This window comes from Mixophyes fleayi, chromosome 8 (genome assembly GCF_038048845.1).
Source record: "Mixophyes fleayi isolate aMixFle1 chromosome 8, aMixFle1.hap1, whole genome shotgun sequence".
Lineage (NCBI taxonomy): Eukaryota > Metazoa > Chordata > Amphibia > Anura > Limnodynastidae > Mixophyes > Mixophyes fleayi.
The window spans coordinates 134,195,941-134,221,824 of NC_134409.1; the positions used below are offsets into that span (position 1 = coordinate 134,195,941).

Genomic DNA, 25,884 nt, shown 5'->3' on the forward strand with positions numbered 1-25,884 from the left:
ATGGCATTTTACCTCATTAATTCATATTGTGCCCGTATAAACACGTGCATAGACGGGTGGCACAATGGCACAGAACAGGAAGACGCAGCTATTATGAGTGACCCCAAGAGACTTATCAGGAGCTAAAATGACAAACTGTATTATTTAAGCCCCATTTGCTTCCCCTTTTTTTTAGGGTTCACATTCAATTAAAATCCGGATTCTGTGCATCCCGCATAGAAGAATAACACAGCAGATTTAAGTGGTCTTGTTTTTCTCTGGTCTAATTCCCGTGTGACGCACGCAGGGTTTTATTTTGGAGAGATGGTGAGACAGGAGTGTCACTTCTCTCTATTAAACAGTCCTTAATTGTATTTGTGAACAGAACAGGGGACGTATGTGTGACATTTCCGAGCAGAGTAAACACAGATAAAGGAGGCTTAGTATTGATTATGTTTGTTTAAAAAAGGGATTGTGAAGCATAGATATACAGGGAACAAGCGTAACATCTCTGCAGCAAAAGGCTGATGTTTGTTTTTCATTATACACCACATCACGGTGCACACGGATATATAATAATGATATCTGCAACGGCCTTAGATATAGTGAATATTGACCTAGGAGTAACCAGCACATCACTGACACTGAGCGTCAGCTATACGGGATGTAAAATTCAAAGCCGCCAGTATACGGCAGATGGGGTGACTTGGGGAGCCAGACATATATACACGCCCGTCAAGGGGTAGACTTAGGGATATATTTACTAAACTGCGGGTTTGGAAAAGTGGAGATGTTGCCTATAGCAACCAATCAGATTCTAGCTGTCATTTATTTAGTGCATTCTACAAAATGACAGCTAGAATCTGATTGGTTGCTATAGGCAACATCTCCACTTTTCAAACCCGCAGTTTAGTAAATATACCTTTTAGACTTTTTTAGGGAGCAGGGGGGACAATTTGGTGCCCCTCACCCTTTTTTACTCCTAATAGGGGCTGCGATAGTACCCTACGTACATGTGCCTGTTTAAAACACAATCAGAGCAGCCGGGCAGAATCTCTGTCTGCCTCTCAGCCGACAGACAAATGTATATAGTGTTGTCCGATCACCCCCTCTGGATCCACCACTATGTCGTCTACGATGCCCGCCCATTGAAGAGAGTATATCTATCCAATGATGAAAGTTAGATAAAGGACTATATTTCCAAATTAGCTATGGGGGGATATGCTGTCAAATGGGAGAAATGGACATTTTGGCAGAACTTGGATTTCAGATTGCTCGTCCTTGTATTACATACTATATAACGCCATACTGACATTATTAAAAATAAATAGCATGAAATTGTCCTGTCTGAGGAGAATAGAGAATACACATAATATATTAAAAAAGATACATTTTTAGGGACTAAATAAGGACAAAAAAAAGACTTTTTAATAGAAAAAAAAAATATATAGACCTATCTGCTGTGTAAGACTCTTATTGGGGCATTGGAAACCGGGGATTTCAACAATACGGAGCAAAATATTAATCTTCCACTTTATTTTTGTAAAAAAAATCACAGGACAGACACCATCTTGTATATAAAAGTACAGGAAACAGAAGACATTTTTCATGATAGTGGGTATTTAAAGCATTGTGTATGATCAAGTCACTATATGCGGTTTCATACTTTTCCTCCTCCATAAAACCTAGTTTCACTCTTTCCTTAATTCGTGTCTTATATCACCAACGTCTTCGTCTTAGATCAGCAGACTGAATATTTCCTCAGTATTATTACTTAGTACGATCCCCGTAGCGCCTCCTGTGTAGAAGGGTCGTACAAGGCTCAGTCACTGCATAATGATCCCCTCTAAGGCTGAATGTGACAAGAATAAGGAGACAGGTCAGGCACTGAGCAGCCAGTATGTGGGTTTGCAGAGCGGCTAAATAACGACTTGAATTTTATCACATTATAAAACAGAAATAAGTGCAGTCTTTATCCACTTAAAGGGACAAAAAGTGAGAAAAATGACCCTATGCCCCCATCTTGTGTCGCTTCCCCACCCCCGCTGACCTACTTTAGCAGGTGGGAGGAGGGAGCAGCAACCGCTCCTCCTGGGGCTGAAAGAGTGGCGCTTCATTGTGACATCATAGCCAAGCAACACACTTGCAGTATAACACCTGGGTGCATGTAGTTCTTACTTCACGTGTGTCCGGCGGAGGAATACACTGGATCTTATTTTGTGCTCATGATATTTGAGTATGAATCTATCACCCTCTGTAGTGTGATTTTAAAAGCAAAAACAGTAAAGAAGCGTGCATAAACCACTGTGTCATCCTTTATAAAGTCTTTATTAATTTACAAGTCGCAGACTTAACGACACTGACATGGAGGTGGAGCAACCAACAGCCACACAGGTCATGTGACAAGTGCAGGAGGGGGCATGGTGACGCCCCCTGGCCACACCCCCTGCTACGAAATGCCGAAATTCGAGTCTTTTCATAGCGGAGGGACTTGATGACACGTATCGCATCATTAAGCCCCGCCTCCATCAAGACCCGGGTGAATGCTTACTCTTTCAGAAGTTTGAAAGGACTCCCGGAAATTCCTGAAAATTCCCGGAGGCAAATAGGAGGTAATAAGCTGCTGGCTGCTTCTCCGTTAATGTCAGCAGCCAGTACTCCATATGGGGATGTATCGGGGGCAGTGAAAAAATTACATCAGTGTTTTAGATGCCCCCTAACCATGGGCACCACAGACCACCACAAAATGGCTGCCTCCACTGTGAGGAGATGGGTAGACTTCAGCTAACCTACAGGAAAAAATTACACTTGTTTTATGCAGTTGTGTTGTACACAGATTGTTTTCTACAGTACAGCACAAGTTTTCTTTCTATCTGAATGGTTTGACCCATTGGAAGTGACGTCTAATGTGATGGAGAAGTTTTATTAGGAATCGTACTGTGGCGGCTTCCAGTGGATCCTGAGCCAGAAGCCGTCAGTCACGTCATATTCCACAGCGTGACGGCAATAGAGAGAATTATAAATTATGTCAATGTATCCACAATGTACCATTCAGAAGCCAAGCGCACGAAATACGAGCAGATCAATAGTAACTCAATTCTTTTCAAAGACTCCAGCAAGCAGCTATAAACATGACCCACACAGATATCCTTCTTCTTTATCATCTACTGTTTTTACATTATTTAATAAATAAAAGAAATCTCTGTTTTATCTCCTGTCTCCAACTCAGAGGAGAAAGTGTGTGGAAACAAAAAAGAAAAAAGGTTCCTGTTTTTAGCCAGCGCTTGAAATCAGATTGCATGCTCACGCGGGGAGACAGTCATTGTGGCGGCCTCTCCGTGCACTCTGCACGCAGCAGGACATGAACAGGAATCCTATCACCTTAATTGACTGGACTCACTTAACTACATGCAACAGATCAATTTAGACAGTGTCAGCTCAGGTGTGTTAAGAGAATATAACTCCCAGCAACAAGGGAAAGATAAGATTATTATCAGGATACGAGCAGAAAAATCCTCTCGCTCACGTTGTGTTTGGCACAGAAACAGCAGCTGAGAGATTTATACAACAAATAGATAGATCGGGGCTCTGTTGTCACTACGACTTTCAGGGGTCCGTAGCCAAATTTTCTAGTGGCCCCCGCACCGCTGTCCCTCAACTTCCATGTATGGGAGAATGGAGCAGTAAAAATAGGTGCAAGACATCTAGGGATGAGCGGGCTCGGATATCTGAAATCCGAGCCCACCCGAACCTTGCCGATCCGAGCCGGATCCGAGACAGATCCGGGTATTCCCGCCAATTGCAAAACTGAAAGCGAGGCTCAGAGTCATAATCCCGTTGTCGGATCTCGCAATACTCGGATTCTATAAATTCCCCGCTGGCCGCCGCCATCTTCACTCAGGCATTGATCAGGGTAGAGGGAGGTTGTGTTAGGTGGTCCTCTGCCCTGCTATATTCTGTGCTGTGCTGTGCTGTGCTCAGTCCAGTGGTGCTGTGTCCTGTGCGCTGCCCTTCTGAGTTCAGTGGTGCTGCTGGGTCCTGTGCTGTGTCCTGTTCAGTCCAGTGGTGCTGTGTCCTGTGCTCTGTCCTTCTGAGTTCAGTGGTGCTGCTGGGTCCTGTGCTGTGTCCTGTTCAGTCCAGTGGTGCTGTGTCCTGTGCTCTGTCCTTCTAAGGGCATTGTTATTTCCCCATTATTCCCAAGTTATAAAAAATTTTAAAAAAAGTTATAAAAAAAATAAAAAGAAAATAATTATAAAAAAAAGAAATTAAAAAAAAATATCCAAAAACAATCCTGCAGTATAAGTCCATTGGTACTGCAATATTACAAAGTTCACTGAATCTGCAGTATAAGTCCAGTGGTACTGCAATATTACAAAGTTCACTGATTCTGCAGTATAAGTCCAGTGGTACTCTCCTGTGCCGCATATAATTTTTAAAGGCTTTGCCGAGTGTGTGTGGCTTAGGGGTACGCTCTCTTGTGCTACATATAATGGAAAACAAAAATTTGGAGGATAAAGCTGCGAGGAAAAAGCTCAGTTTACCTAAAAGACCCGCTGGCGGGGATGCTGATAACATCTGGTCCGGACTGAAGGACCTGCCAATCATTGCAGACATGTCTACTGTTGCTGCATTGGATGCTGTCACAATAGAAAAAATGGTGGAGGATTATTTTGCTGACACCATTCAAATAGACATGTCAGACAGTCCATATTGTTACTGGCAGGAAAAAAAGGCAGTTTGGAAGCCCCTGTACAAACTGGCTCTATTTTACCTGAGTTGTCCCCCCTCCAGTGTGTACTCGGAAAGAGTTTTTAGTGCAGCTGGGAACCTGGTCAGTGAGCGGAGAAGGAGGTTGCTTCCTCACAACGTTGAAAAAATGATGTTCATAAAAATGAATTATCAATTCCTCAATCAAGTACAGCACTGCCCTCCAGATAGTACAGAGGGACCTGTGGTTGTGGAGTCCAGCGGGGACGAATTGATAATGTGTGAGGAGGAGGAAGTACACACTGTAGGGGGAGAGGAATCAGAGGTTGAGGATGAGGACGACATCTTGCCTCAGTAGAGCCTGTTTTGGACTAAAAACAATATTGTGAGGTGTGAGGTGTTCAGAATAGACTGGGAATTAGTGGAAATGATTGTTATTGGATGTTATTGAGATTAATAATAGCGTAGGAGTGAAAATAAACCAAAAAACTTGATTTTAACAATTTTTATGTTTTTTTCAAAATAAATCCGAATCCAAAACCTTTAAATCCGAACCAAAACCTTTCGTCAGGTGTTTTGCGAAACAAATCCAAACCTAAAACCCCAAGGAAATCCAAATCCAAAACACGAGACACCAAAAGTGGCAGGTGCACATCCCTAAAGACATCTCAACATGTAGATAATATCTGGATAGTGTCATAACTCCCATAATTCCTAAAAAAAATCAGGACAATATTCCACACACCCCCAAAATTGATAAGCTAAGCTTCCGTCCCTTCAAAAGATGGCCATTGGGGGAGTGGGAAGTCGTATCACACACCCCATCACTACCAAAAAAATCCAAGTTTTTTATACTAATTTCCCCTGTCCCAAATGCAAATAATAAATTTAAAATTAAGGTTAGTGTGCTTTTATTGTCATATCGACTGTATATGGACCGTCAGAAAATACTGTGTTCTGTCAGTTGTGTGCTTTTATTGTTAAATGTCCATGCAAATTTTCTTACTTTTTTTGGGGGGCATGTGGAGTCACTAGGAGAAGAGAATGTGGGCGTGACTAGATGACGCAATTCACATCAGATGGGTGGGGCAAGCATAACGCCAAGCACCACCCATCTCAGTAAACATTTTGGCAGAGTAGGCAACTAGGACATAAATTATGCATATATTTGAACCCTCTTATAAAACTTTGGATATATGTGTAGGGGGCATTGGGGACCTCATATCTAACCCGATACAAATCACCTCCCCCTTTCAGTTGGTTATGAATTTAATTCATGAACCTTGATCAGAGCAGTAGGACCTTCAAAGGACAAGACCAACCTGTAGCCAATCAGAGTATTAGGACATTCACAGGACTAGACCAACCTGTAGCCAATCAGAGCACTACAACAGTCACATGACCAAACCAAAAGGCTGCCTAACGTGTCACATTTCTGTGCATGGATCCTAGTGTTTCTGTGGTAGCACATTTAGACTATAGGACATTCACAGGACTAGACCAACCTGCAGTCAATCTGTGTATTAGGACATTCACAGGACCAGACCAACAGGTAGCCAATCAGATTATTAGGACATTCATAGGACTAGACCAACCTGTAGCCAATCAGAGTATTAGGACATTCACAGGACTAGACCAACCTGTAGCCAATCAGAGTATTAGGACATTCATAGGACTAGACCAACCTGTAGCCAATCAGAGTATTAGGACATTCATAGGACTAGACCATCCTGTAGCCAATCAGAGTATTAGGACATTCATAGGACTAGACCAACCTGTAGCCAATCAGAGTATTAGGACATTCACAGGACTAGACCAACCTGTAGCCAATCAGAGTATTAGCACATTCACAGGACCAGACCAACAGGTAGCCAATCAGAGCACTACAACAGTCACATGACCAGACCAAACTGTATCTAGACATACATTTATTATAGAATAAAGCTAACTCGTGCTTTTAAAACAACAATTATCGCTCATATCAGTAAGAGCACAGAACATGTTTCTGTATCGGTCCGGTGGGAATTTTACTGTAATAGTTTTAGAACCAACTGATTCATCATAATTGTGTGGGAACAGCAAGTAAATTTCCTCACCCACTTGTGCTAACAGAGGCTTGGAAAATGCTGAAAACGAGTCTGTCTTCATTTAATGCAACTTGCAAGCTAGGGGTAGTGGAATATTGTATAATGTGCACCTGTAGCTTGATCACTATGGTGGCAGCCATTTTGAGGTAACCTTTTGACTCCTAGTACACTGAATACTAACTAAGCCCACAAAAAGGCTGCCTAATGTGTCACATTTCTGTGCATGGATCCTAGTGTGTTTCTGTGGTAGCCCATTTAGGGCTAGATTTACTAAGCTGCGGGTTTGAAAAAGTGGGGATGTTGCCTATAGCAACCAATCAGATTCTAGCTATCATTTTGTAGAAGGTACTAAATAAATGAAAGCTAGAATCTGATTGGTTTCTATAGGCAACATCCCCACTTTTTCAAACCCGCAGCTTAGTAAATTTAGCCCTTAGACTGTAAACTTCAATGGAGCAGGGACTGATGTGAGTGATTCCTCAGCCTCTGGAAAGCGCTGGGTAATATGGTAGCGTTATATATAAATAAACGATAATAATACAGTTTTTCTAATTTATTACACCCTTGGACGCTATCACAATGACATTCCAGTAATTTCACACCATGATCTTCAAAAAGTCTTGATAATTAGGGATGTTACGTGGGAAATTGTGAATGATGGATACGCAAAATGTACTTACCCATAATGCATTCTGTAATAAATATATAAGTGTTATTTTTTTGGTGGATTGCAGCAAGCAATGTTTTTTTGTGAGGGGGGGTTTCCAACGTAGAAGGTTTAGTAGAATAGTACCATTGGCATAGCTCCAAACATTCCCAATTTGACATTAGGAACAAATTAGGCAAAGGCCCCACCCAAACCACAGCTCAGCAGTCCTGATCATAGCTCTCTGTCACCAGACCGCTCACCTTTACCGGGTCCTTAAGTCCATTTTGGCTGATGGAAATCTGAATTATTGGGAGATACGCTACAGAGGTGAATGGATACAGGCAGACCCGCCAACGACGGAAAATATATTTTCCCAATGCATGGGACTGGCGGGGTGCCCCAAAAATGTGACATCCTCCTGACGATATAACAGGCTTACCGTGTACTGCCAGTGATGCATGTAATATATACACAAACATGATTATATCTGAATCCTGCACTAGCAGCGCTCACAGACTACACTATTAGTGGTCAGCAGTGGTCATTTCTTCGCAAGAGAAGGGCTGCTAAAAGAAGAGAGGGATGAAACACAATAACAACATGTAAAGAGAAAGGCAGAGCTGATATAGTGGCATTGTGAATTGGGAATTGTAAGTCAGCCTACAGTAGAACCAATTACTGCTCCTAAAGGGAGATATAACCGAATTTCTATCGCGTTTGTGCTCGGTGAAGTTGTAAATCGACAGATAACTGGATAAATCTAATATAGCGTACATAAATGGAAAGCTAGTCATCATATATTGAGTAACTACTAGAAGCAAGTACAGCAAAGAATAACAAAGTAAAGTGGGTGTGCTGGTGTGTTTTGTGGTATAATATAATGCAAACAGTCAGGGGAAAGGGAAAGTCAGGTACATCATCATCACCATTTATTTATATAGCGCCATTAATTCCGCAGCGCTGTACAGAGAACTCACTCACATCAGTCCCTGCCCCATTGGGTTTTTACAGTCTAAATTCCCTAATATATACACCCACACACACACAGACAAGGGTCAATTTGATAGTAGCCAATTAACCTACCAATATGCTTTTTGGAGTGTGGGAGGAAACCAGAGCATCCGGAGGAAACCCACGCAAACACGGGGAGAACATACAAACTCCTCACAGATAAGGCCATGAATTGAACTCATGACCCCAGTGCTGTAAGGCAGAAGTGCTAACCACTAGAGCACCGTACTGCCCATGAACATAAGCCTTGGCTTAGCCTAAGCCTTATATACAGTACATACATATATATATATACATATATATATATATATATATATATATATATATATATATATATGATACAATTCTGCGTATTTTCTGATGTGAGACCACAAAGCTTCACACATTAACGGGTGGATGTACACGTTAAATAAATACGTATTTTGAGACGGTCGCATCTCAAGATTGGTCCGGCTGTTACGGCTGGATAGTGAATTAGTAAACGAATAGGCTGCATTATCCACGTTTTTCATTGTTCTTCGTGAATTGATAGACTGCATTCTTACTCATGAGGGATAGGCTACATTATGCATGATGTCACTGGTTCCTAGCGAATTAATAGACTGCATTTTCAGTGACATCACTGGTTCCTTGTGCTGCATTCTCCTGAACGTTGGGTTCATCACACAAAATAGATTCACTGTGTGTAACTTGTATTGTTCCTCAGTCTTGCTGAAATCTAACAGACACCTTTGTTTGCTTGTTATACTTTGTGGGCACGTGACTGACTGGCTCTAGAGCATCATAGCGACTGCACATAACAGCAATTAGCAAAAGAAGAATGCACGCTTAATGATCTTAGTATTATGATCACTTCAAATTGCTTTGACTTGCAGACTCCTAAAATCCTCCGTTAGAGAATGGTCCCAGGGTCCCAATTAAATCACAAACTCCGTAGTCATTCAAATTATATATTTTTTTTTCTTGCTGGCAAAAATAAGAGCTCATTATGAAAAGGGTAAATTAATATTATTAATCTTTTTATCACAAGTTAACAGCAACCTCTGAAGAGTATGCAGAAATGATAGGTCCTCAGACACAAGAGCTCAATGAAAGGAAAGAGCCGAGCGGCTAAAATAACACTTGGAAAATGAAAGCCGGAAATTCTACATGTGGGTACAGACCTGTCTGATAGTCTGCGGCTGTGGTACAAAGAGATGAGACCTGGATCTTGGGATAACAGATGGAGACTGATGGCAAATTTTAGATGTCTTTCACTAACTGTGTTGTTGTGATTGAATGCAATTAAACATAGTCCATGTAGTTTCTGTACATGCATAGTACATGGGTACGGTACAGAATTTGGTTCTTGCTTTTTTCTAGAGAACATGTAGATTGGTGTAAAGTTTCTTCTAACTAACTGGCCACGACAGACCCAGCCAGGTTTAGTATCAGTTCTTAGTTCTTAAATTCCTGGCACTATTTTAGGTGGTGGGTCTGATGTCTCAGCATGTTATCGGCCCACAGTTAGCTTACTGCAAAAAAGGGGCATGTGCCTATATTTGCTAGTTTGCAGATGATTTTGAAAATCTGCATGGTGAAAGCAATGGAAAAACCTGATCCGTTTGTTGAAAAAAAAAATGCAATGTGCCCACTTGTAAAACCGGGACCCCCCTAAAGGCTCCGTCTCCTGCTCGTCAGCTCACGTAAACGATCCTTTTCCGCAAAACAAAATAACAATTTTTTTTCACATCAGGGCACAGCTTAGTGAACAAATCTATACTTAGCAACGTTCATTCTGATCCACCAAACTCCACCAATCGGAAAGTGCAAACTTTCAGGCCTCTGTGGTCTTTGCCATTATTGCTGCATATCCATGTGGAATTTATGTCAAGTCAGGCAGATATAAGCCAAAGTAGACACTTAGGGGCAGATACATTAAGGAACGTAATTGCCGATACGTGCCATATTTTGCCTAACATTGCTCTGCGCATGCCCAGAAAAGGACTATACGCCAGTGAACGCAAGTACATCCAATTCATTTGTGAACGCAAAGGACACTTCCGGCAGCCAACTTTCTGGAGCGGAACAGGGAAGGTAAGGGGCGTAGACACATAGGTAATGTACAGTAAGGGTGTGCCAAGGAAGAGCGCACACTGGGCATGTGATTTTCAGCTGTATCACTTGCACCAGCTACAGGCATTCTTGCCAACTCCCTGAAATAGGGGTGATCTCCCTCACTCCCTGAAGAGTCTGGCATTCTCCCTGATGCTGAGCCAGTACAAGACGTGGTTGGCTTCGCCATCTGTGGCATGGTGACAGTTCAGAAATTGTGTCCTATGTCCATGTATTGATGCCTATGGAGGTGGCCATTTTCATGGAGACCAAGATTTAAAACTGACAGGTAAGACAACATGATTTCAGTAATGGAGACAGAAATGTAAAAGACACTTCAGTCTCTAGAGATTCATTAGCTGCTTTTCTTTAACGTATAGTTGCCTACTATCCCGGAATGTCCGGGAGACTCCCGCATTTCTGGGAGACCTTCCGGAAGAGCAGGGCAACCTCCCGGTTCTCGCCCCCGCAATAGATAAGTGGTGGGGGTGGCGGGATTAGTGATGCAAATATTTCATAATCTTAGCCCCACCCCCTGCTGTAATTGGCCAAAATTGTGACAATCATTAAGGGGGCAGGGCCAAAATTATGTGATTCGTCAAGCCCCGCCCCCACACACCCACCTCTCCCGGGATCTCCCTGAAGGCATCAAGTTAAAGTTGGCAAGTATGGCTACGGGGCAGGTGCATGTTCTGAGTGACAGTGATGATGGTCACGTACGCGTGCCAGAACATATGTTTGCAATCAAAAGCAACTGTAGCCATGCATTTTATGTACAGTAGACATTAATAATATCCTGATATTTCATAGAGAAACAAAAATGGAGAAAAACAACTTTTGTTTTAAAGTATTTTTATTAATGATTATATTTTTAACGTGTTCATTTTTTATTTATTATCTGTGCTTTCTGATAGGACTTTATATAAACATATGAATTGTGCAGTATGTTGTGTATATTTGAAAACGTCAGGTGCCGTATAGGCAGAGCGCACTTACACCCGTATTCAACTACTAACGTTTCGCCCCTGTGTGCAATTTCCGTCCCATACAAAAAAAAAATGCAAATTACATTCCCTCTGTGTTCCTTAATGAATGAGGCCCTTAATGTCGTAAATGAGCCTTTATATATTTACTGGGAGCCAACAGGATTTAAAGTGTAATTGTTCTTGAAGTAATATAGCCTACATCTAACAGGAAATAATTCTCCTAGCTCGTCAATAGCACTTTAATTCTACTTTTCAACGAAACGCAATAACTAAAGTCTGTTATGCAGAACAGTTACAGCTGTATAAACTGCCCAGGATGTAGTTAATAGGAGGAATTGAGGTTGTTACATTGTATTCTACTCTCATTGCTTGGGGCTGCTCAGGTCCCAAATGTTATCATTCAACCCCAGGCCTCTATTAAATATCAGAACAATTAGTTCTCTCTCTCACAGGACATTGATTGCGGACATAATTGTTGGTAAATTACAGCGTCGGACGGGTATCTCTGGGAACTTAATATCATCTCGGTAATCAATGTGACTATACCTCCGCTCTGTGTGTCAGCCATGGGGAATACAGAGATATACTGTATCTCACCCCAATGAGTGCTTAGCAAGTGCATTTAATTGATGGATCTTATTTTTAGAATGTTCCAGTAATCTATAGAAAAATATATGAATTCTCCATTTGTTTTACTTGCAGGGAAGTTCAGCTATTTTCACAAACTTACGGATGATGCACATTTTCTTGAGATATCTAACAAATAGGTGGTTCTGATTAGAGATGCTCACTGCCCCCTGTGAACTGGTTTTGGTTTTGGATCTGGATTAGCTTCGTGTTTTGGGTTTGGCAAAACCACCCTCGTGTTTTGGTTTTCGATTTTTTAGAAAAAAGCCTAAAATATGCTAAAATCACATAATTGTGCTCTTTTTCTGTTCCTACATTATTTTTAACCTCATTAACACTAATTTCAAGTCATTTGCAGTCAATTTAGACCACCTCACAGGTCACAATATTATTTTCATACACTTTCAAACAAAAACTGTAGCGACCTGGCTGGATGGTAAGCAACAGAGCAATGACACAAACACACAGCAGTTCCTAGCACATCTAGGACACATTGGCACACAGCAGTGGCAGAAAAGATAAATGGGGGTCCGCCCTTCCTCCCACCCTCCGTGATTTTGGATCTTTAAAAGGAATTCAAAACTCACAAGATCCGATGACAGAACAATGACGTTTTGCCTCGTTTTAAATTCCGAGGCCACACAACAGTACTCAGATCCCCTAACATCGGGTGTGTTTGGTTCTCGAGGAACTGAGCCTGAGCATCTCTAGTTCTGATGTCATATTGTGTCATATTCCTCACTTCATCTGCATTATTACCCGTGCTCAGTGCTTTGTATAATGAGGGGAGCATGGTGCTGTGATGTGCAAACAGTGTGGTGAACAGGCAGACAGACCGCTCTATTGTACCATTTAACCAAAATAAAAAGGGCTCCATTTATAATTAATTTGGCATCACTTAGGAACTGTAGCTATGTGGAGTATCAGCACTGTTTCTTCCTCCTTTGTTGAGTCCTACCCTTATTTTTATGTAGAGATGCAAGGATTAGCATAGCAATATAGGAATGCTTTGGAGTGGCGCTAATATTTGCCCCTGGAGGTTGTTGGAGCCGGAGAGGGTAATTACTGTGTTGGAGAATGCCGACTAGCCAGAACAATGTGCTTGATTCTGTGGACAAACACAAAAACACATTTTATTTTCAAAACAAAAAAAAAGATTTTCTAATGAACTTCAAGGGGTGGAGAATTTTAATGTTTGGAGGTTTTCCCAATTTAATGGAAGACCATGAGCCTTTTTCGGTCCTGTAAATGTCCTTGGTTGTGGCGGTAACTCCAAATGTGGTCGCAGTCTGTACTTTGAGACAACAGCCATCATTTATTGCAGTTATTCGTAAATGTACAGATATTTGCTTTTCGTGCAGAATAGGTGCCTGCATGTCTTCGGGTACTTGGTACTGCCCACATTAAAGACCTCTATTCCTACTTATTTCTGACCGGAAATGTACATTGTGGGAAGAGTGATATGTCACTAACATGTACAGGCTTTAGAATTGCCTCCTGCATTAATTTACACGTTTCAGTTTCTTTATTCTTAAATACATATTCATGTCATGAGGGTAAAGGGACGTGGGGGTAAATGTATCAAACTGCGAGTTTCCAGCGGGGTTGAAAAGTGGAGATGTTGCCTATAGCAACCAATCAGATTCTAGCTATCATTTTGTAGAATGTACTAAATAAATGATAGCTAGAATCTGATTGGTTGCTATAGGCAACATCTCCACTTTTCAAACCTGCCAGAAAAGCGCAGCTTAATACACTTACCCAGTGCAGACCATTGCATTTGGTATAAATGGGAAGGTGACTGATTTAGGGATAGGAAGCAGTTTTTCTATATGGAACATACTCATATTGAGCTAAAGTTATTGGTCTTGAGTCAATAAGGAGAGCAAAGCATAAAAAGGAGTAACTTTGCACTTGGGCAAAACCCTGTTGCATTGGATGGGGAGGTACATTTAAAATGTGTGGTACATATTTATAGTTGCAGTAGGGCATGTCCTAGATCAACTTTAATTTTCAGTGTACAAATAAATCTATCAAGTATTTGTGTGCTAGATGAAAAAATGACTCGGGCCCATTGTCTGGGTACCTCAAAGATCAGTATTTACCTTTCCAATGTTTTTATGAATGACCGTGTCCAAGGTCTAAGTAGTTTTCACCTGTGAGGGCACCTAGACTGTCGAATTCACTGCCAGGGGGAGTAGTAACGGCAGATCCCCTGGATGGATTTAAAAATGGAATGTATACCTTTCTAGTAAGGACAATTTTGACAGGCAATGAACCGGTTCGGTGGGGGTAACGGATGATAGGAATTCATCTGATTGTAAGGGACAAGGAATTATTTTTCCCCAGCTAAGAAAACATTGGCACAAGACCTGCCGAGATTTTTGATTGGCCTTCTCCTGAATCAGCACACCCAAGATTTACAATCAACTTTATGGACTGGTGTCTTGTTACTTTGTTACTATTTCATGTGTCCCATTTGTACTATTTAAAGTTGATATTACGTCAGTAGAATTGTGTCTATACCTGTCCTTACCTGTATGAGTCGGACCTCATTTTGCAAAAATCGTTCCCTTTGAAAGTATAAACTGAAGTCTGAGCTCAGCCCCCTTCAGTTTTAAGGGGAAAAGAGTAATCTGCTAAACTTGCAACATTACCCCAAGTATATTCAGCCCACATGGGCAGGGGCAAACGCAGGATTTATAGAGGGGCGTTTCCACACCATGCCACCAGTGGGCGTGACCAGCATGCATGGGGGCGTGGCTATAATTTTAGACAGTGCTTGGCTGCTCTCCAACTCTTCCTATCCCTATAATATACATGGGCAATGCTGCGTGCACTACTGTTAGGTGCACACAGCTCTCCCTTTTCAAGCAGAGCTGTGTGAAGCAGGAGCAGGGTCCAGCCACCTCAATTATATAGTGCCCCAGGCTTGGAGGGGGGTTTCCAGGCACTAGAAAACCTCCCTCGGTTTGCCTATGAAGGGGGTAAATTTACTAAAGTTTCTAAAAAGAAGAAGTGAAGGTGCTGCCCATAGCAACCAATCAAATGCTAGCTATGATTTATCTACCACATTCTACAGAATGATTGCTAGAATCTGGTTGCTATGGGCAACACCTCCACTTTTCCTTTAATAAATCTACCCCAAAATGTCCTTTTTGCATGTGGGTAAATATATTCCTAGTTCATAGTTAGTGAGGAATGCCCCAATCTCCCCAACTGCTCCCATGAGAATTCTCCAAATGTGACATCCTTGCAGAGCTAAGCCACACATTACCTATACAGCATAGAGTATAGGTGCATGACACAACAAAGGAGCAATTGGCTCTAGGTCTGAAATACAGCTGTCTCTGAAGGAATACTCATACTTATAGGTTTTACTGATCATTTATGGAAAAATAACATCTTAAGGAATAAACATATCACAGCTCATTCCCTCCCTAAGAATTCAATATATGGTTCACAACACGTTATACCATCATTGCTTAAGATTTAGGACATCCAATGCATCCTAATGGCATCATTGCCATTGATGCAGACAAAGGGTTAACTCTATTGAGTGCAGAGAACGTCAGAGAGATATTTGTTCAATTTGGTGGAGAAAAGAAAAACAAGAGGAGAGCCAATCACATTTCGATCACACACCTTCCCTCCTTTAGGAAGAAATCAAAGCGTAATAGTTATGGATAGGCTATTAGTCTGCAGCCCATCACTTTCACAGAAATTACCATATTTTACAAGCTGTGATATATGGTTCCCGTGTAGCCGTCATAAGCCATTTCCCCTTAAATAAGAACAGAATATGTTTTCCCACCAAGCTGTCGCATTAACCGTCTTTGATTTGTAATTCAGAAACACAGAGAAAATGAATGTTAGATGCGGTGGAATCCGCTCTGTGCTAGATAAGAGAATGCTTCGAACTTCACATCCATGCATCAACATCACCTCTAATTTCTGCACCATCCACCGTCTCCCTCTCGCTGGAACATAGACCAGACTTACCGTTTTCATTGCAAATCCACACAAAAAATTAGGTCAAAAAAATGTTTTATATCCAGGTAGTGTCTTTGCAATCCTCTATTTATACCAAACATATATTTTTCTGTTCATCTGTTTCTAGACTATATCATTTTGTTTGTAGGCACTACATGAAAGCAGCATGTAAGTGGTACAATACGCATCATTAACAGCTTTAACAATGATATTTCTTAAGCATTATTTAAATATTTGATAATGTAACTCGTTTTATATTTAAAGTGTAACAGTTAGGCAGCATTGCCGTGAACACACATATAAAATAGGCAAAATAAAATACGCATCCTATTTCATAGGGCAATGGAAGAAGGATGGGGAAATATAGAATTCAGAAGGGGGTGCAACATTTCAGATTTTTGCAAAATATAAACATGATGAAGGCAACAGAGAAACAAAAGATTGATAGCGGTTCAAGGGGGGAAGGGGGAGGGGGGTGGGGGCTCCTTGGTGTGTCCTGTCCAAAAATAGTGAAACAAACAACCATAGCTGTACGTTCAGGGCCTTAGTAAATCCAGCTAGATTGGCAAAAACCATTTTATCCTCCAGGAGTGACAAATAAGCTCCCCTTTCCCCAATCCAAAGTAGCCCACTATGTGGGGTAGATGCCTGCCTGCCCCCCAGCCCAACCCGTGACAAGAGGGCCATGATAATGACTGAGTGTATCTGGACATGGTTTGGGTAGAATGTGTTAGGGGACTTATATATATCCCAATTTTGCTTTTTGAAATGTTGGGACTAAGTTTGTAGAAACAGTATAGTAATAATCACCCAGGCAGATTGTCGCAACCAAAACGCAGTTTAATCTGTAGATGGCAATACAGACATGTGGCTATACAACCACTAGACAGATGAGATTATTTTCAGGTACAGTATACACAGTGACGGAGGAGCAGTTCCTAGTCACCAATCCACGAAAACACCGATATTGTTATAGTTGTGGGCGGATTAGGAGCGGTATCCAGATTGGGATAGGCAGGAAACTGATAAGACTTAACTCTGAGTGTAGAGAAGGTGCCTAGGAGTCTAATCCAGGTTATTGTATAACTATGAGCTTCTTGGCTAAACATGAAAAGTTTGATAGTATTATATCTGCACACGCTAATTGTTTAGCCCAGACCTCTTGTTCTCCCTTATCCCTTATTAAACACTCCACATGGCAACATTTAAGAATCACTTTTCTAACTTATAGAACAATTAACATAATACAAATGGCATACAGTAACATGTGTTAATCAATGCATAGGAACAACAAATGACCATAAATTGTAAGGCAGCAAGACGATGAGTGCACAGAAAGGGGCGATGGATCGTAAGAGTTTTTATGCTTCAATCGCACAAGTCCAAAAATCACACTGCGTGGATTCACATCCTCTGCAAAATTAAATCTTGTGTCTACAATAATCTAGGCGCAAAGATTAAGGTGCAAGGAACTCCCTGACTCTGCCCAATATCCTCTCTACTGACCTACATTGAGGATATTCTGGGTAATAATGTGTTCAGCACCACGGACAGCAGCTGATGTAGTTGCACTGAAGGAATATACTGTATAACTGAATGAATAATCTATTCTCATTGTTGTCTGTCATACCTTAAAGAGTGCTGCTATTGTGAGGGTTGCATTAAGTCCTACATAGTCTGTTGGCCGCGATTATCTGAATTTCGACTAAATAGGGTAATCTGATTGCAAATCGTGAATTGTTTCATTTTGCAGGAGCTCAGCTCAGAGTCACCTCGGTCAAATCCTTGTGCGTAGTAGAAATGCCCATGCAAGAAACGCCCCAGAAAAGACATCTTCTTCACTACTTTATAAAAAAATGAAATCTCATTTTTCCATTGTCCCACAAAATGAGGATCTACTCCGTACGTCACTAAGAACGCCTTCACTCCAACCAACTCCTCCCTTCTGCTAACGCAAACAGTCACTCTTCTGTAAATGCAACCTCTGCTCTCAGCAAACCTCTGCGGACAGGAAAAATCAAGGTGCAGAGCTTGGGCTGCCTACTGGACATTTTTTTCTTTGCAAATGACCTCCGCTATGGGAGCAGCAGGCAGAATAACATAGTGAACTTAAGCCAGGGAGAAAATCTAAAAGTAAAAAAAATGTAGAGGTTTTTGTGTCAGCCTATAAATCAGATTCATCTTTGTGAAAAATAATAGCAACTATATACTTGCCATCTTGGTCCCTGTACAAGACATCAATTCTCAAAATCGTACAGATTCAACAAACTTGAAAGGCATCATTCCAACAGATATCACGTTTGGCCACCACAGAGCCAACTAAGCAGGGTGTAAAGGTAAAAAGTGTGCACAGGACAGAGGTGAATATGAAGATTAGAAAAGTCAAATATCTGTTTGCCGATTGGATTCTTGACATTCCATCAGGGCCGGATTAACCCGAGGTCTAACTGGGCTATAGCCCAGGGGCCTCCGGCATCTAGGGGGCCCTTTAAAGTCCGCAGCTGCATTATTGATCGGTCCAGGGGCGGGGGCGCCCCCAGCCCGATCAATGCTGCTGAGCACTGTCAGTCCAGTCCTCCGTCCCCGGCGCCCAGTACTCTGCTTACTGAGGAGATCTCACGAGTGAACTCTCGCGGGATCTCCTCAGTAAGGAGCTTACAGCGCGCCGGGGACGGAGGACTGAACTGACAGGTAAGCGCTTTGGGGGGGGGGGCCCTCACGGGGGACGGGGGCGGCGGGCGGCTCACAATGGGGGCCTCACGGGGGAATGGAGGCGCCCTTAGCCCAGGGGCCTCCATTCCCTTAATCCGGCCCTGCATTCCATACACAGTGATTGGCCCGATTCTCCAGGGGCCGTAAATTATTTGGCAAATCGATTCGTCCATCTCTAATTATTATGAGGTAATATACGTACAGAATGTGTATCATATTTTTAGAATCACTCTACTACAAAAGAAGAATTTAATGAATGAAAACAGGTGTAAACACGCGGGATGTATGAACTTTGTACCTGTCACATGCAGTCCTGTCCTCGCTTACACAATCACACGTGTGGACAGGTCAATGCCTCCCACGAGATCAGCAATATAGTCTCTTGCTGCGGTAAACCTTCCGATGATCTGATTGGCTAAAGATGATCTGATTAGCTAAGGGTGCTCTGATTGGTTAAAGATCACACGCACAAGCTCGAGACGAGTGATAACAATTATTTCTATACACAATATTAAACAACCTTGACAAGCATTTCTGAAAGACATTTTTATTAAGTCATGAAATTGCCCTTGTAAATCAGAACTTACAAGTAAGTATTTGTGATCTTGTTTTGCAGGCGTGATGGTGATTTTTATAACTGAAACAGAATATCTAGAACCAGATTTCATGGCCACAGTCTGGTGAAAATAATCAGATAGAAATACAATATTACAATGATGACAGGTTTTCTTTAATTGTTTGGTTTTTTTTCATACAGCTCAAGCAGGAATTCTCTTGTCAGCCACCCAAGAGGTTTATGTATTTAGAGTGCACAATCTTTGCATTTAGAGTAACTTTTGTCTGAGCGCATCAATCCCAAAGCACAGACCAAGGTCACCAGGGACTGACATAGTGACATTACCCCCGGAGCCTGTCCTCTCGCGCCTCTGTTATACTGAACCCAGATGTCCTCTTGCATTAATAGCGTCCTAGAATGAACCAGCGGCTTTCCAGGCCAGAGAATCCTACAGCCATGCAGTCCAATAACAAAAATGAAAAGATAAAAAAAATAAAAAATAGAACACAGGAGTTAACGTAACGTCTGTTCAATTAGCTTGGAAAGTGTTTGTGTGTGTGGTCGCGGAGCGCGATGTGCTCAATTCCCTTCGGCTAAAATGCCAATTTTCTGCATTGCCGGCACGGTGGCTGCCTGTGGAACAGCTCTGCTAATAAACTGCACAAAATAACTTAGCAATTAAGCAATTAAACTGTTTTGAAATGTAATTTAAGACACCGGCTTCTGACTGTTGTTCCATTTCTTTGCTTCTCCCCTCCGTTTACGGGGAAAGGGACAGCGTGGGACTAAACATAACTGCTCGGTGGGCACAGCAACTCCGTCCTCTATACAACGGTTATAAAGTACATGGATTTAAATTATTATGACTGTAATTATTTATATGCATAGCGTTAGTCTAATTCACGGCACCATGCAATCTAGAAAGCAGTACAAATCACCCACCCATGACGACAGAGCGAGGAGCAGAATCTAAATGCTGTTCAGCATTTACAATTTCACAGCTGACAAAACCTTACTGGAATTTACATAAAGGAATGTTGTTCTGTGTATCCTGTGTGATCACCGCATAAGTGAGAGGATGTCCAGCATACAGACAGTGGAGGTCATTGATAAAGATAAATAGCAAACGTATTAATGCATTTTAACAGCGCTATGTAAAGTGTTGTGTGTTTGATGCAAGATATCCAATGAATTTTCATTTCTTATGCCACTTGTATCTCAGTGATGGGAGGGGCGGAGCCATGGCATACAGGGGTGGGGCTTTTTAGCAGGTCCACAGTGCAACATTTGCATAAAGATATATAAATATACAGTGTCGGACTGGGACATGAAGGGCCCACAGGTGGACTGCAATGGTAGGGGCCCACCAGAGGGGGTGTGTCCAGCCACCATAGAGGCGAGACCAGACACTTGAGGGGAGTGGTCAGCCCATGAAGGGCATGGCTAGTGGCATAGTGTAGTTAGTATATAAAGAATGCAGTTTATATAAAGAGTGCATAGTCTAGGCCCCACCCCTTAGATCGAGACACAGTCTTGCCCCACTAGAATCAGAACAGTTGGCAGACTGTCCTGCTCTCTCCTACCTGTTCTTGCAGCGTTCACTACCTGTTGCTGCTGATGTCTTAAGCTCAGTTGCTGTCTGGACCCTGGAATGTTGGGGTCCTGTTTTGAAAAAGGGATATGCACACTCTAGCCCCCTTCCCCAACTAGTCACAATGTTAAGTCAATAGCTCTCATGTTTAAAGGGTGCGTGTGAGTGTGAAAAGCAGAAGGCCACTCCCCTACAGTAAAACACTTGCATTGTTGCATACACCATCAACAGAAGTGTACACTGCCTGCTCAAAGAAGTGTGACATATCTCCCGGCAGGCAGAACAGAAGTCCTGAGTTTCAAGGACAGTGCCCTAAAATCACTGCATACATAGTGGAAGGTGTGTAGTTGTTATAATGAAACAGACAAATATGAAAAAATAATGTTTCCAAGAAAGACAAAAATTTAAAACACACACAAAACACATATACAAGCAGAGGGGCACCTTGTCTCAGAATAGTTACAATTAACCTGTGTATCCGCATACTATTATTACCGTTATTGAGAAGAATATACTGTGCCACCCCCAACCTTGGCTCCATGGGAATTACCTTTGCTGCAGATCAGGGGTTGGCTAAAATCTGGTCAAGCCCAGGTGTGCCAATTGTGCATTTAGATAGAGAGATTTTATATTATATAGATATTATTAATCAAAATGGAACCAACAAATAAACGTTTACACAGTAGTGCCCCAGTTCAATTTATGCCACATTGTTCAATTTATGCCACAAATCATATTATGACATACAGTAATGCGCCCAAATCATATTATGACATACAGTAGTGCCCCAGTTCAATTTATGCCACAAATCATATTATGCCACACAATAATGTCTCCAAATCATATTATGCCCTAAATTAGGCCCCCAAACAATATTATGCCACAGAGTACTGCACCAATTCATATAATGCCAAGAACAGGCTACCCCCCCCCCCCCCCCCCAGGTAAAAAGGGAACATTGTCAAGTTTGAAAAAAACAAATAAACAAAAAATTACAATAAAATAAAGTAAATTTGACTTACCTCTGCTTCATCTCCTCTCTGTGGTTGCTGGGCAGGGTCCTCTCAGCTCCTGTACGCTGGCAGTATCGCAAGGTCATGAAGTGTGCGATTCTTGAAGGTGCAGGTGATTTGCGCTAAGCAAATTTTGGACTTGGGTGGATTCCACCTACATAGAAAAGGACAGGGGCAGGACTTAAAGTGGCCATGGAAAAAAAGCCTGAAAATTACATCATGTTGAAAGGCCAAATAGATGTTAATCGAGGCACAGTATGTGTGTGCGCCTACTGTATGTACCTGAGTATGTGTGTCCTTTACTTGTCGCTTTCCTGACCTGTGGCTGCTGGTGTCTTTAGCTTAGTTGCTGCTTGCCTGGATCCTGCAATGTTGGGAGTCCTAACTGGGGAAAAAATGAGTACATGACATTTAGAAAACTCCAAACAGCCCCGGCGTTAAATCAATAGTACACACGTTTAATAATAATTAGACCTCCCTCCAGTCCCAACATTAAAATAATAGTATTCACTTTTGATAAATAGATCTATTTCCCTTCAACCAACCCCGACATTAAATTAATAGTATGTGCATTTAATAAATAAACCTATTTCCCTACCTCCAAACAGGCCTAGCAATAAATAGCATTTAAGTTTAATAAATATAACCTTTTTACCATAAACATCCCTGGCAATAAATAATTCACATTTAATAAATAGCCCTCCTGCCCAAACTTAACCCCATATTCAATTAATAGCTCCAGACCACCCCAGCATTAAAGGTCTCGCCACCTCATCTTAAATTAATAGGCCCCACTATTACCGGTAAATTAAATTGACCCGCCATCACCCCACAAATAAAATTTCACACATTAGCCACCACCTACCTACACCCACATTATATTACACAAGCCCCCACCCCTCAACCCCATGTCACTTATAACAAGCCCCCTGCCCTCACCCCCATTTCACTTATAACAGCCCCCCTGCCCTCAAACCCATTTCACTTATAACAAGCCCCCCTCTCCTCAACCCCATTTCACTTATAACAAGCCCCCCTTCCCTCAACCCCATTTCACTTAAAACAAGCCCCCCTGCCCTCACCCCCATTGCACTTATAACAGCCCCCCTGCCCTCACCCCCATTTCACTTATAACAGCCCCCCTGCCCTCACTCCCATTTAACTTTCAACAGCCCCCCTGCCCTCACCCCCATTTCACGTATAACAAGCCCCCCTCCCCTCAACCCCATTTCACATATAGAAGCCCCCCTGCCCTCACCCCCAATTTTACATATAACAGCCCCCCGTCCTCACCGCCCATTTCACTTATAACAAGACCTCCCTGTCCTCATACCCCATTACATTGCCACAAGCCCTATTGCCCACACATAACACACACACACATTCATTTCTCATACAAACAGACACTAATACATTTAACATACATACTGACTCCCCCCCCCCCCTCTCTCATACACACATTTCTCATACAGACAGCCACACAAAAACACACACTAATACAGTTATCATAGACACTGACACACATTCTCTCTCATTCATACATACACACACGCTAATACATTTATCATAGACACTGAAACACATTCTCCCTCATACATACAAACACACACACATACATTAATCATACACACTGACTCACCTCCTTCTCTCATACACACACACTAATACATTTACCATACATACTGACACACACACAAGCTAATACATTTATCATACACACTGACACACATTTTCTCTCACACACACACACAAATACATTTATCACACACACTGACACACATTTTCTCTCACACACACACTAATACATTTATCAAACACACTGACACACATTTTCTCTCACACACACACACTAATACATTTATCACACACACTGACACACATTTTCTCTCTCACACACACTAATACATTTATCATACACACTGACACACATTTTCTCTCACACACACACACAAATACATTTATCACACACACTGACACACATTTTCTCTCACACACACACTAATACATTTATCACACACACTGACACACATTTTCTCTCACACACACACTAATATATTTATCACACACACTGACACACATTCTCTCACACACACACTAATACATTTATCACAAACACTGACACACATTCTCTCACACACACACTAATACATTTATCACACACACTGACACACATTCTCTCACACACACACTAATACATTTATCACACACACTGACACACATTCTCTCACACACACACACTAATACATTTATCACAAACACTGACACACATTCTCTCACACACACACTAATACATTTATCACAAACACTGATACACATTCTCTCACACACACACTAATACATTTATCACACACACTGACACACATTCTCTCACACAAACACTAATACATTTATCACACACACTGACACACATTTTCTCTCACAAAACACACTAATACATTTATCACACACACTGACACACATTTTCTCTCACACACACTAATACATTTATCACACACACTGACACACATTTTCTCTCACACACACTAATACATTTATCACACACACTGACACACATTTTCTCTCACACACACAAATACATTTATCACACACACTGACACACATTTTCTCTCACACACATACACGAATACATTTATCACACACACTGGCACACATTTTCTCTCACACACACACTAATACATTTATCACACACACTGACACACATTTTCTCTCACACACACACTAATACATTTATCACACACACTGACACACATTTTCTCTCACACACACTAATACATTTATCACACACACTGACACACATTTTCTCTCACACACACTAATACATTTATCACACACACTGACACACATTTTCTCTCATACATATACACACATACATACACACATACACACACACACTAATACATTTATCACACACACTGACACACATTTTCTCTCATACATATACACACATACATACACACATACACACACACACTAATACATTTATCACACACACTGACACACATTCTCTCACACACACACACACACTAATACATTTATCACACACACTGACACACATTTTCTCTCACACACACACTAATACATTTATCACACACACTGACACACATTTTCTCTCACACACACACTAATACATTTATCACACACACTGACACACATTTTCTCTCACACACACTAATACATTTATCACACACACTGACACACATTTTCTCTCATACATATACACACATACATACACACATACACACACACACTAATACATTTATCACACACACTGACACACATTTTCTCTCATACATATACATACATATACACACATACACACACATACACACATACACACACACACTAATACATTTTCACACACACACACATCTCACCTTTCCTGCTTTGCTTCCTCCATGGCAGTGTGGGTAGGGGGCGTGTCTGCTCTGAGTGACTGTGTCAGCCAATCACAGCACAGCAGAGGGGGTGATGGGAGACAGTGAGCAGTTCCTGCCTGAGCAGGAAGCTCCTCCTCTTTACCAGCAGCACAGGCTGCTCCTACACTGACCTCTCCGTGGGGGCCTGGTGATCACATTGTGGGGGGCGGGGCCATCGGACAGTGGGGCCTACCGGGTATTTCCCTGGGACTCCGCTAGGCCAGTCCAACACTGTAAATATAATTATCCCCCACTATAAGCTGAACACATATGGGCAGATTTATCATACTTTTTATAAAGGAAAAGTGGCAGTGATGCCTATAGCAACCAATCAGATTCTAGCTATCATGTTTTAGAATGTACTAGATAAATGATAGATAGAATATGATTGGTTGCTATGGGCAACACCTTCAAGGTTTGATACATCTACCCCATACTGTTAGATGCACCTGTGCCCAGCTGC

At 41.7% G+C, this 25,884-nt stretch overlaps 1 long non-coding RNA gene across 1 annotated transcript in view; it reads right to left on the reverse strand.

The window, feature by feature from the left end:
* The window catches only part of LOC142100201 (uncharacterized), a 298,625-nt gene extending 273,213 nt beyond the window's left edge, over positions 1-25,412 (reverse strand). Inside the window, exons 1-3 of the long non-coding RNA XR_012678768.1 lie at positions 25,380-25,412; positions 22,288-22,390; positions 22,015-22,159 (exon numbers count right to left, since the gene is read on the reverse strand). This is a non-coding gene — a long non-coding RNA (uncharacterized LOC142100201). The remainder of the gene's footprint in view (positions 1-22,014; positions 22,160-22,287; positions 22,391-25,379) is intronic.
* Positions 25,413-25,884: the final 472 nt, after the last annotated feature.